Here is a 13,650-nt window from a genome sequence, read left to right on the forward strand (position 1 = left end):
ATTATCTCCTGTGTTGTCCTCCTGGGGACGAGAAGCTATTGGCAACCTAAAAACACCAGTGTATTTTGTAACTGCATTTGTAGTACCAGGAAAATTGGCTTTTTTTTGGTGTGTTACTCTACCAAAAACATCAGTAACAATAATAATAAAGTAAAAATATTCAAAAGCAGTGACCAAAACTAAGGAACCCAAGTGCCAAAATGGGTTCTGATGCTTAACTTGAGGCACATAAGCTGGCCAACTTCGTGGTTTTCACGTTATTCTTCTTTCTTCTACATTTCTCTCTTCTTCATTTCTAGGAAACTGAAAAATCTGGGGTGTTAAGAGAAAAGCCTGCCTGTTGACCCAGCCAGTCAGCAAGCACTGCAGTCTTCTACTCACTTCCGAGCGCACACTTTCCTGGAGAACCCAAAATCAGGGCTTCTGCCTGCAGCGGCTTCCGTGGGAAGGCGCGGGCGCCGGGATGGAGGCAGCTGCCACTTCCAAATGGCAGCAAAAGTGGAAACTGTTGCTAAGGCTTCTTTCACAGTACATTTATGTTGTAATTGCTATGAAGTAAGATGAGGCACACCTATGTTTGGAAGGTACACAATTTAAAGCAGCTTATATTGGCTAGTCCTGACCTGTACTGTTATGCCCAACGCTGCTTCTCCACGCGATGGATCTGCTACCAGAGATATTTGACTATAAGGTACAATTTATATTAAAGCACCTAATATGCTTTATTTATTCCTACCTCAAATTTTGCCAACTGTAAAATCTGACACCCAGTGTTAATGTTATGAAAGGCAGCTGTTATTAACATCAGGCCCTCTAATAATATTCCTAAAAGTAACAAAATACTACCAAAACCAAGTATTTCCTAACTAAGGCTGAAAATAAAATAGGTTAAGAATAAGATTTTGAAAGTACAGCATTAGTTAAATAGCACGACATTCCCTTAAAAATAATGAAATTATAAATTGTGTATGTTGGGTATTTTGTTTGCCTTCTAATTTTTTTCTCAGTATCAAAGGACTTGAAATTTATTGCTTTTCATATGAAAAATTATATTTTCACAAGTTAAGAAGTTCCAGGAGATGCCACTGTCAACCAAAATTGTTTGCCATTTCCAGAGCTGAAGGTAAAAGAGGGCTTTACAGAAATAACTGCCAACTCAGTACTAGTACAGAATAGACTAGACTATTTCAGTTGGAAGGGACCTACAACGATCATCTAGTCCAACTGCCTGACCAGTCCAGGGCTGACCAAAACTTAAAGCATGTTATTAAGGACATTGTCCAAATGCCTCTTAAACACTGACAGGCTCAGGGCATCGTCCACCTCTCTAGGAAGCCCGTTCCAGTGTTTGACCACCCTCTTGGTAAAGAAATGCCTCCTAATGTCCAGTGTAAATCTCCTCTGGTGCAGCCTTCAACCATTCCCATGCATCCTGTCACTGGATACCAGGGAGAAGAGCTCAGCACCTCCCTCTCTGCTTCCCCTCCTCAGGAAGCTGTAGAGAGCAATGAGATTGCCCCTCAGCCTCCTTTTCTCCAAACTAGATAAGCCCAAAGTCCTTAGCCAGTCCTCAGGACATTCCTTCCAGCCCTTTCACCCAGTAGCTTTGTTGCCCTCCTCTGGACACATTCAAGGACCTTCACAACCTTCTTAAATGGCGGGGCCCAGAACTGCACACAGTACTCAAGGTGAGGCCACATCACTCCTGAATACAGGGGGACAATCACCTCTCTTGACCAGCTGGTTCTACCGTGTTTGATGCACCCCAGGATGTGGTTTGCCCTGTTGGCTGCCAGGACACACTGCTGGCAATATTGAGCCTGCTGCCAACCAGCACCCCCAGATCCTTTGCTCTCCAGCCACTTCTCTCCCTGTTTATACTTGTGCCTAGTGTTACTCCAACTCAGAAGCAATCTGGCATTTGTTCTTGTTCAATTTCATGCCATTAATTGTAGCCCAATGCTCCAAGAGACCTCTGCAAGGCCTCTTGTCCCTCAAGAGAGTCAACAGCACCTCCCAGTTTGATATAATCAGCAAACTTGCTAATGATGCATTCAACTCCTGCATCCAGATCATCGATAAATATATTGAACAGAACTGGCCCTAAAATTGGGCCCTGAGGAACACTGCTGGTGACCAGTCAATAGCCAGATGTAGCCCCATTCACCACAACCCTTTGAGCTCTGCCCTTCAGCCAGTTCTTCACCCAGCACACCATGAACCCGCTCAACCCACAGTTGGACAACTTGTCCAGAAGGATGCTGTCAGAGACAGTATCAAAAGCCTTACAAATCCAGAAAAACTATATCCACCACCTTCCCTTTGTCCACTAGGTTGGTGACCTTATCACAGAAGGATATCAAATTAGTTAAATGGGACTTTCCCTTTGTGAACCCATGTTGACTGTGCCTGATGATTGCATTATTCTTTAAATGCCTTTCAATAGTACTCAATACAATCTTCTCCATATTTATTCCAGGAACTGAAGTTAGACTAACAAGTCTGTAGTCCCTGGGTCTTCCTTCATGCCTTTGTAGATTGGAATAACATTGGATAGCTTCCAGTCAGCAGGGACCTCCTCAGACTCCCAACACCTTTGGTAAATGATTGAGAGGGGTCCTGCCATAAAATCTGCTAGCTCCTTCAGTACTCTGGGATGAATCCTTCAGGCCCCATGGACTTGTGAACATTCAGCTGATACAGCTGGTCCCTTACAATTTCAGTGTCCACAAATGGAAAGTCACTGTTCCCACATTTGTGGTCCTCCAACTCAGGGGACCGGGCAGCCCAAGGCCTACCAGTATTATTAAAGACTGAGGCAAAAAACACATTGAATGCCTCCACTTTTTCTTTATTCCTATCAGTCAGATGACCATATTAAAAAAATACCAGTCCAATGTTTTCTGTAGACCTCCTCTTGCTATTAATGTACTGAAAAAAGCCCTTGTCATCTGAAATAACACAGGCCAGTTTCAACTCTAATTGAGCTTTGGCCTTTCATGTCTTCCCCCTGCACGTATGAACCACAGCCCTGTAATCTTCCTGCAAAGCCTGATCTCACTTCCAAAGATCATACAATTTCTTTTCCTCTTGAGCTCCCCGAGGAGTTCCCTGTTCAGCCAAGGTGATCTTCTGCCCTACTGGCTTGACTTATGACACAGTGGAACTGCCTGCTCCTATGCTTCTAAAAGGTGTTTCTTAAAGACTGACTATCATTCGTGGACTCCTAAACCCTCAGCAGCACATTACCAGGGTACTCTGCTAAATAGCTCCCTGGATAACTTAGAGTTTGCTCTCCTGAAGCCCAGGGTAGCAAGTCTGCTGTCCTTCTTTCTCATTACACTGAAAATTTTAAACTCAACCATTTCGTGATCACTGTGGCTAAGACAGCCACCTACCATCACATCCCCCTCTATTCACAAATAGCAAGTCTAGGAGGGCATCTTTCCTAGTTGATGTCTGGGAAGTTGAAATGTCCCATAAGGACAAGGGCTACCGATCCTGAAAGTTCTCCTAATTGCCTATAGAATAACCCATCAGTGCTTACATCCTGTCTGGGTGACTGGTAGTAGACACCCACTACAACATCTCCTTTGTTTTCCATCCCCCTAATCCTCACCCAGAGACTCTCAACCACAACATCACTACCTGTAAGGGATGTACAATCAAACCTCTCCCTTATGTATAGAGCAACACCTGCCCTGCCTATCCCTTCTGAACAGCCTGTAGGCCTCATGCCAGCACTCCAATCATGGGACTCCTTCCACCAAGTCTCACTAATACCAATGACACCATAGCTCTGGGAACCAACCAACACTTCCACTTCATCCTGTTTGTTTTTCCTACTGCGTACATTGGTGCACAAGCATTTCAGATATGCTCCTGAGCCCTCCATTCCCACTAGCATTGCCACCCGCAGGCAATGCCATACCAACCCTTGGCTTACCTGCTGCAATCCTGCTGGTATCCACTTCCCCCCCATCAATTCTAGCTTAAAGCTCTCTTGATCAGTCCCGCCAGCTTACACACGAAGATGGGTTTCCCCGCTGGGACAAGTGGATCCCATCAGGCCCCAGCACACCTTGTCTCTAAAAGGTTCTTCCATAGTTTAAAAACCCAAAGTTTTGGTGGAGGCACCAGTCCCGAAGCCAGGTGTTGATATCCTGGGCTCACCTGTTTCTTCCAAAGTCTCCCCCCGTTATTGGGAAGATGGAAGAAAACAGTACCTGTGCTCCCGAACTTTTTAGCATTCTTCCCAGGGCTCTGAAATATCTTTTGATTGACTTGAGACTTTTTGTTGTGACATCATTCGTACCCATGTGAAAGAGCAGGAATGGATAGTAGGCTGAAGATTGTACTAGGCTCTTCAGTCTTGTGGTGACATCTCTAATTTGGGCCCCAGGGAAGCAGCAAACTTCCCCAAAAAGAGGGTCTGGTCTGCAAATGGGTGCTTCTGTTCCGCACAGGAAGGAATCACCAATGACCATAATTCGTGGTTGTTTCTTCTCGGCACTGGTCCTAATGCAGGTTTTTTTGCAAGGGCTTTGTCCCTCTGACCTTGGCAAGACTGCCCGCACAGGTTCCTCTTCTATCTCATTATGCGCTTCACCTACCGGACCCACGGCCTCGTACCTGTTCTGTAAGGGTATCCTAGAGGGCACCCTAGAGGGTAAGGAGGGGCTTCTCTTACTGCTCTGTGCTGTAACCCTCTTCCACCCCTCCTTATCCCTTGTGATCCTGTCACAAAACAGATCCTAGACCTGCCTCCATAGTGGCCATGCTGAGTTGGCTTCCATGCATCACAGATGGCAGAATATGGCTTCACTGATCTATCTCTCCCTCGGACTCTTGAATACTCTTCATAAGTTACTCATCCTTAAAGATTTCTTATCTGCTGCTTTATGGCAACTTTCCGTCTCTTTTGGACCACAACACTGATACAAATGGACCTAATAGTAAATCAGGAAATGTCCTCATTCTCTAAAAACTGAAACTTATTTACTATCTATTGGTGGTAAATGACATCTGCTACACTATATAAGCAGTGAGCGCTCTGCAGATCATAGCAACTGAAATGCATGAAGTAAACTCTGACTTCTAGTGATTTGCAAAATCAAAAGTGGGTGAAACACTTACAGGATGACTAGTAAGTATCATTCTTTCAGAAATTATAATGAAATAGTGCAAGAGTAATTTTTTATTCCAGTAGTTATTAACACTGGAACCCCACCAATGTAATTCTTGTTTAAGACAAGAAACATTGCTGGGACAGTTGCAATTCACTAGTAGTAATTTAAAGTGACTCATTTTGAGCAGTAAAATGAGCACATACAGGTCCCTGAAGTAATGGAACAAAACAGCATGTGTTTCTCAGTTGCACACATAAGATTTAAAGACTAAGTTGTGTCTGTTGCTTAATAAAGGTTGACTTTTAATATTGACAGTTGTGAAATACATTGGATTATATGTACTGTGAGCAGTTTAATTTGATTTCTCCTCTGTCAGTCATTATTTATTGTCTATTTATTATTTTAACAAATCTGCACCATTCTTAGCAACTGTACTGCAACTATACTTCATTTCCTAGTCACTCAACTTCAAAGGATAAAAGTAAGGAAACACTTAAATCTTTCTCTTAAAAATCATGGTTATCTGCTTATATGGGAAGGCATGCAATTAAGCAGATAACATGACACCCAAAGGAAAGCAGTAGTAAGCCACCTCTCTAGGACAGAGACAGTCTTAAATCAATCAAACCCAGCATGCATTCCAACTTGTTACTGCTCTGAAGTATGGCCTCAGAGAATTATACACAAGTAATAAAATAGGAGTCATGTAGATGAAACATGGGAGAGAAAAGCAGAATTTGCAGAAGGGAAGGCTTCAGAGATGCCTTAGCAGGATCTCCTGGAGAGATTTGGAAAGACAAGTGACACCAGACCGAATATTGAAGAGATCTCACCTGGAATTCTGCCTATAGCGCTGGTCAGCCTCTTCAAGAAAGGTGAGTTCAAACTGGATCTGATGCAGGGCACAGCTACAAAGGAGAGCTTATGAAAGGGAACACATTACTTTCTACAAATACACTGGAAGACGAGGGTGAGGGAAGCGAGGACATTCCAAATAATGGTTACAGATTGTCCACGGCTAGAAATAAGATTTTTAACCACTGGACCAACCAGATTCTGGAAAAACTTTCCAGAAAACCTACCTGCTTTAAGATGGAAATTCAGGTTATTAAAGCGGTTACAGAGCATGTATGTGATGATGGCTTCGTGAACACTTTCAGCACCACACTCCTATTAGCTTGATGCAGGAATGAATCCATACGTGTGTGAAGAAAGCCGGCTAGTTACAATGCTGTAAGATAGTTCTGCTCACAGGGACCCAGTTTGGCTTAACAAATACAGAATCCTTTTTATTGTTGTACTTAATACATAGTACATGCACTGAGGTCAGTCTGCTAAAGTCTGCTGAGCAAGAAAGAAAACAAAATTAAAAAGTACTCAGAGAAAGCAGGAAGCCTGGAGGGACTAGGATCTAGTATAAAAGCTGACTTTCCAGTCTTGCAAAGAGAAATAAAACATGGAAGTTACATAAAAATGGTCAGTCTGTATACAGGGCTGGCCACGGGAAATAAAAGAAAATGAAATGGAGGGTATCTCAGGAGGAGCTGAACATGTGTTGACCTATCATTATCTGAAGCATCATAATAACTGATACAACTGCTTCACTGGTACAACCAAAAAAAGTGCTTCTGAGAAAGGACAGAACTTCACCAATACCATTTTCCCCTTGTCCCTGCCCTGTGGTCAGTTGCAGACACAGAAATGTACCATGGCAGGATGCCGGCTGCCTAGAGGAGACCTGCCTGCACTTTCTCCTTGCAGCAAACACCGAAACCAGGGCAATGGTGTCTGAGTTCCAAACACCAGGTTTTATAAGAACCAGAATTAGAACAATGAACCTTCAAATAAGGAAATCTGGGAAGAAAACAAACTCTCTCATACTCTCACCCTCTTAGCCCGCATTGCAGTCACAGCTGCTTGGATGCTGCCTGCCTCAGCACAGCCTTGTGGCACTCTACAGGAGTCTCCATCTGGTCTAGAGTGCAGCAGCCTTAGCAGTGCAAACTGCTGGCCAACGACAACCTCCTACAGGAACAGTGAGGCATACGAAATGATAAACAACAAAAAAATCGCATATGCTATTGTTTCCAATACATCACATAGCTTAGAAACCCAATTTTGGTCTCTAATTCTGGAGACTCATTAACATCTTTGGGACATAGCTCACTCTACAGAAATGCTTTCAATCAGCAAAGACACCTAAAAGGTTCGAGGCAGGGCTCCGAACGTCAATACCTACTACTGAAGAACAAGAGGCAACACCAGACTGCAACACTTTGAGGTACCAATACTAGATGAGAGAGAAGTTATCAGGTGCTATAATAAGCTAGTGAGACGATGCAAACTGTCAGTAAGAAAGCTACAGCATAAGAAAATGAACTTGTTGGTCCTTAGGTGCTCTTCTCCCCATAAGTAAAAGGAAACCATAGAGATTTTTTCAGTTCAACAACCACCACAGGTATTCTCAGCACAAAAGAGAGGCAGAATTGACACTGTGGACCCCATCCAGCTCCTAAGAGAAGATGAGGACATATTTCAAGAATCAGACACCAACCTGAACTCAGAAATGAATACATCTTTCGTATTTTCTTTAGATACAACCTGTGACACTCCTGAAAATCTCTTTGAAATCCTTCAGTAGATACCACTGGGTTTGAATGATCTACACATCGTTTTGGGGACTGAAGTGCTCCACAGTAAACTGAATCACATTTTAGAGAGACTTTCAGGCTTAAAGTCGAAGTTTACAGCAGCAGAAGGAGATTGACAGATAAAGGCAATCAACAACCATGAATCCAGCAATCCAGAAACTTCTAAAAAGCGTCAAAGACAAAATTTCAGGATGGACATAATGAAGATAAAGCAGAAGCAGCCTATCAACATCTATGCCAGGCATGTACTGAGCACCGAGGAATTACAACTTGACCCTGAAAAACAAAGAACAGAGCATATGAATGAAGTACAGTGCCTGCCAGAGAAAAAGAATGCAGACCTGATCTGAGCAAAGCATTAGGTGTAACATACAATAAACACATGAAGCAACTAAGGTTACAGAGAGAGATTCAAAAGATGCCCAGGAGCAGCACCATACAAAGCCTTGGCTAAGACAGCCCTTCTAGACATAAAAAGCTGAGCTCATACAGAAAAGGATCTGACTTTACTCCCCAGAAGGTTAATTCCATCAGTGCGGGGAGCAAACATGCAATCTGATGACAAATCATCAGGAAACATCATGAGGAAACCAGATCATGAGGCAATCCAGATCTTGCAGTGGGATGACCACTTGCACACTCCACTTCCACCCTACAAGAAATAAGGACGTGGTTAAAATAGGCATGGGGTTTACCACTGTCAAGGGTTGGCCTTGGTGGTACAGAAAGCATTCGGTATACTCCACAAAGCAGAGAGTTACCCAAATGCCATGAATGAGCTTCTCCCTGTAAGGACAAAAAAAAATCACCTTCCTCTTTCTAAAGCTTGTAGAAGACACAGGCATCTTTCATGACCATACATTGAAGTCTACCAAGTTGTTAAAAATTCTACCTTATTGTTCCTCAAGACCTCCATACAAAGGGCCTCATAGTCCTTGCAGTTTATAATAGCTGTATTTGTCACTGGATTGGAATGTGGATCCCATTAGAAGTCTTGGGACAGCTCAGAATCTCAGAGAGAGCAAAGGCCTGGAAGATTCTGCCAATAACTCCAATCTGAGCTATTCAAAGAAAGATGGTTTGGAAGATGGTCTTGCAGACCTCAGTCACTGCTCTCCCTCAGTGGACTTGTCCATTCCAAACTGATTACCCAGTGAGAAGCAGTAGGTGCAAGACTTCACAAGGCTGTGTCCACTCTTTTAAACATGAGTATTTTTGTGTGATGATAGAGAAATCCCCATGCCTGCTCACAACCAAGAGCCTCAACTCTGTCTCTTTCAATCTGAAAGGTCTGCATTCGTTACTGGCCATCCAGCATCTTACAGGTGATGCTGTCCCATCAGTTTGACCTCAACTCCTGCGTCCATAACTATTGGCTTCTCATGGAAAGAGCAGATTCAGTAGAAAAACCATTCCGAGTGCTTTTTTTCTCCCAAAACAGTTGGATCAGGAAGGTGGGCATCTCTTCATGGAAGGATAGTCTCTCTTCGAGAATAGTCTCTCCAGTTGCAGGTGCAAGCTTAAGTCTACTATTCCCACCATTACAGCCTCTTGGAGCGGATAGTGTGGGATGGGATAAAAATATGTAAGACAGTGCCACGCTTGACCTGCAGTCAAAGAAGGAAAGATTTGTGAGATGGCTTTCTTTTGCACAACTTTGAACTACATGTATAGAGGGGGTGTCCAACCCAGGAAGCCAGACTAAACTAGTCAAAAAAGCCCCCAAAATAAAAATCTCACTTGGATATACTGGAGATGTAAGTAGCCTCAGAACATGCTCCTTCAACAAACTAACCTGTTCTTACTTTGCAAAAGTATTTGTCAATGTAGATACAACATATATGATACAGTGAGATGCCTCAGAGAAACAGGTGATCCAGATACTCAGATGCATAAGCTGAAATGAATATGAGCATATATTAATTATAAAAATATATATATATATCCATCTTCATTAGTTCACAACCGTTCTGAGGAACAGGAAAAAATCTCACAAGGATACATTGAGCTCCCTTGCACCCAGCCTTGATGTACCAAAATTTATCAAGTGAAACACTAAATAACTTTAATGGGTTTTTTTGGCCTGGATATAAAACCATGCATGCCTGCTGAAAGCAGCGAGTATTACTGCTGAGAAGCAATCACTCTTCTGAATAGACCCATGCCCATGGGATTTGCTGACAGTGTTTCACAAGTGATTAAGTGGGTATCCCAGAATATTTTATGCCATCATCACACGCAAGTACCCTATGGACAATTGCTAGACCTTCTAGGGAGAAACTCCTAGCACTGTTGGCTGAAAAGTGCGTGATTTCTGTGCAACAGTTGAAACAAATGATATTGACCAGAAATTGCTGAAAAAAACCTGCATTATCAGCTTCTGGTTAATCTTTCAGAAATCATGACTATTTGATGTGAGACAAGTAAAAAATTGCCAGAGACTGAATCACAGGAAAGATAGAAATAGCTACTGAAAAGCATGAAGAAACTCTTCTCAGTAAGCTAGGAACATTGTATGGACAACAAAGGGCCCAGGGCGATAGACGTCAAGGTTTATAATGGGAAAGAAGAGCTCAAGGAAGGAATGGCAGACTAGTAACAAGAGCCCACCAAAACAGAAGTGAAGTGAAACGTGGGACAGAAGTAGTGCAGGGGCTTACGTGTGGAAATAGCAGGAATCCAAGAAAAACAGAATAGGAAAAAGAGCCTGTAACTGTGGATGCTGCTTTACTTCCCCAGCAAGAGTTTAAATCTCTAGCGTATTAGGTAACACGTATACGTGTAAGTATATAGAATATTTGAAGAGAAAATATTTTTGGTTTATAGGCAATGATGTTAATGAGGATGTGTGAACCTTTAGTCCCTGCTGTTGCCAGGAAGCAGACAACGTGTCTCACCTCTACTAGGTCTCTGACCAAGCAAGGCACAAACAATTATGCAAACAGCTAAATGAGTGCACTTGCATAAGTATTAACTGATTATACACTGCTGTTTATTACATATTGGACAATCAGGTCACAGCACTGAAATTTTGATAGGTATATGACGAAATGAGGAACAAAGTTTATTCTCTAGAACAGTCATTTTGCAAAACAGAAAGAAATGCTAGGAACAGTCTTGACAATGTACTGATGAGATAATTCAGTGTGGATGTAGTTTAGTACCAGCATCCTTAACACAGAGGCTTTTCCTTGTGAGGCTGTAATCAGGAGGATCGAGTTGGTTGTCACCTGTGACTAGATGACGTGAGAGCAAATACGCTGAGGGGCCTTGTGCTAAGACCTCTGGATATTTTTCTTTGGTATCCGATACATTTCTCTTTGTAAAAGGTTTGAGTTCATTCAGGTGTTACCATCATTAACAGTTGTCGTTAGTAGTTATTGCTCCATGGCACCACCTACAGCTTTCCCAGCATCACTAACAGGCCTCATCTTCCCACTTGCCTTCCAGCTCTCACACTCCTAGAGCAAACCCATGGCACCAAAGGAGCATCTGGTAACACATATTTACACAAGTTAACGAGTAGCTCATGCTATAGACATGTACTCCCTGACGGATGGATGTAACAAGACAGCCATACAGCAGAGTCTGATCCTTCATCTTTGGCCCATACTTGATACTGTCTTGGAACGATGGTTAGACAGCCCCTGCTTAAAAAAGCAAAAATGGAGGGACTGTAAACTTTGCCGATGTATTGATAGGTCCATAAATTGTTCATACAGGCCCTTTGCTCAAGCATTTGCTAAAGCAGGCCTCAAACTGTGACCAACACTGGTCACTCACACAAGCAGAAATATGCTAATGAGGTATGGAAACAAATACAACGGGGCCAGATTTGTCAGTCAAAGGATGACCTAAGTAGTATTTCATGACAACAGTAGCGTAACAGTATTCAAAATCAATGTTGTCTTTGCTGTGAAGTTCTCATCAAAATGTTTAATGCACTCACCGAGGGGAGCTGCTCCAGAGCCAGCATGATCCTCAGCAGAACAGGAGGTCTTGGCACACAGGAGGGGTTCCTGAGGCAGGGAAACGCCAGGGCAGTGGAGAGACCCACCAGGAGCCAGCAGCTCCCACGGGAGATGCTGAGGAGGCCAGGGTGTTGTAAGAGCAACAGTGACTATCCACATACCTATAAAAAGCAGCCTGGGGAGCACAAGAGACCAGAAGCATGAGCAACCAGAGCATGGCACATAGCCAGGGCGTGGAGCAGCAGTTTGCACATCAGTTCACGTGGAAGAACATGCAGGAAGGGTGTCATCACCCTACCAGCTCAAGGGGTGAGTTCAACTGGTGGTTATCACCATCTCAGAAGGAGCTTAGCGTTGGTATCCACCTGGTGGAAATCCATGTCCTCTGCACTTAGAATCATAGAATCACAGAATGTGTTGGGTTGGAAGGGACCTTTAAAGGTTATCTAGTCTAACCCCCCTGCAGTAAGCAGGGACATCTTCAACTAGATCAGATTGCTCAGAGCCTCATCAAGCCTGGCCTTGAATGTCTCCAGGGATGGGGCATCCACCACTTCTCTGGGCAACCTGTTCCAGTGTCTCATCACCCTCATTGTAAAGAACTTCTTCCTAATGTCTAATCTAACCCTGCCCTGCTCTAGTTTAAAACCATTGCCCCTCGTCCTATCGCTACATGCCCTTGCAAACAGCCCCTCCCCAGCTTTCTTAGAGGCCCCCTTCAGGTACTGGAAGGCTGCAATAAGGTCTTCCTGGAGACTTCTCTTCTCCAGGCTGAACAACCCCAACTCTCTCAGCCCGTCCTCATAGGAGAGGTGCTCCAGCACTCGGATCATCTTCATGGCCCTCCTCTGGACTCGCTCCAACAGGTCCATGTCTTTCTTGTGCTGAGGACTCCAGAGCTGGACACAGTACTCCAGGTGGGGTCTCACAAGAGCAGAGTAGAGGGGGAGAATCACCTCTCTGGATCTGCTGGCCACGGTTCTTTTGATGCAGCCCAGGATGCAATTGGCCTTCTGGGCTGCAAGTGCACATTGCTGGTTCATGTCCAGCTTTTCATCCACCAGTATCCCCAAGTCCTTTTCCGCAGGGCTGCTCTCTGTCACGTCACCCCCCAGCCTGTATTGATAATGAGGATTGTCCCGACCCAAGTTCAAGACCTTCCACTTGGCCTTGTTGAACTTCATGAGGTTTGCATGGGCCCACCTGTCTAGCTCGTCCAGGTCCCTCTGGATGATATCCTGTCCCTCTGGCACATCGACCGCACCACTCAGCTTGGTGTCATCGGCAAACTTGCTGAGGGTGCTCCCGATCCCACTCTCTGTATCATTGATGAAGATATTGAACAGCACCGGTCCCAGTACAGATCCCTGAGGTACACCACTTGTCACCCCTCTCCATCTGGACATCAAGCCATTGACCACTACCCTCTGGATGCGACCATCCAGCCAGCTCCTTATCCACCAAACAGTCCACCTATCAAATCCTTGCCAGAATGGATGTGGCAACCCAGACAGTGCTCCCATGAAAACATGCAGCTCTCCGGGTCTCAGCCTCCAGGGAGTGCCAGAGTCTTTCGCTGGTACCAGATGGCAGTAGTGAGAACAGCAGTGTGAGGTGTGACCAGGTGGACGATCTGCTCAGCCTGGTGGCAGATCTATGAGAAGACGTAGAAAGGTTAAGGAGCACTGGGGAGTCTGAGAAAGAGATATCGACTGGTGGAACCATGCTCTGCCCTCCCTGAGACAGAAACGGGAACAGCCACCAGAAACAAACCAAGATCAAATGGATCCTGTACCCTCCTGCCACCAGGCTGAAGGCAGTGGCTTGAAGGAAAGGAGTGAATGGAGGCAAGTCCACGCTCAGGGGTGTAGGCGAACCCCCTCTTTGCCCACCTCACCT

The 13,650-nt window shown here is 44.3% G+C and overlaps 1 protein-coding gene across 2 annotated transcripts in view; it reads right to left on the reverse strand.

The window, feature by feature from the left end:
• OLAH (oleoyl-ACP hydrolase) overlaps nucleotides 1-13,650 on the reverse strand; it is a 32,142-nt gene that overhangs the window by 8,060 nt on the left and 10,432 nt on the right. The window contains exons 3-5 of one of the 2 annotated variants that reach the window (XM_074574595.1): nucleotides 11,730-11,926; nucleotides 6,212-9,387; nucleotides 5,963-6,050 (exon numbers count right to left, since the gene is read on the reverse strand). The gene's annotated coding sequence lies outside the window, so the exon portion shown is untranslated. Of the gene's footprint in view, nucleotides 1-5,962; nucleotides 9,388-11,729; nucleotides 11,927-13,650 lie in introns of both variants that reach the window. The other variant, XM_074574593.1, reaches the window with a different exon arrangement.

The sequence above is a fragment of the Larus michahellis genome, chromosome 2 (assembly GCF_964199755.1).
Source record: "Larus michahellis chromosome 2, bLarMic1.1, whole genome shotgun sequence".
Lineage (NCBI taxonomy): Eukaryota > Metazoa > Chordata > Aves > Charadriiformes > Laridae > Larus > Larus michahellis.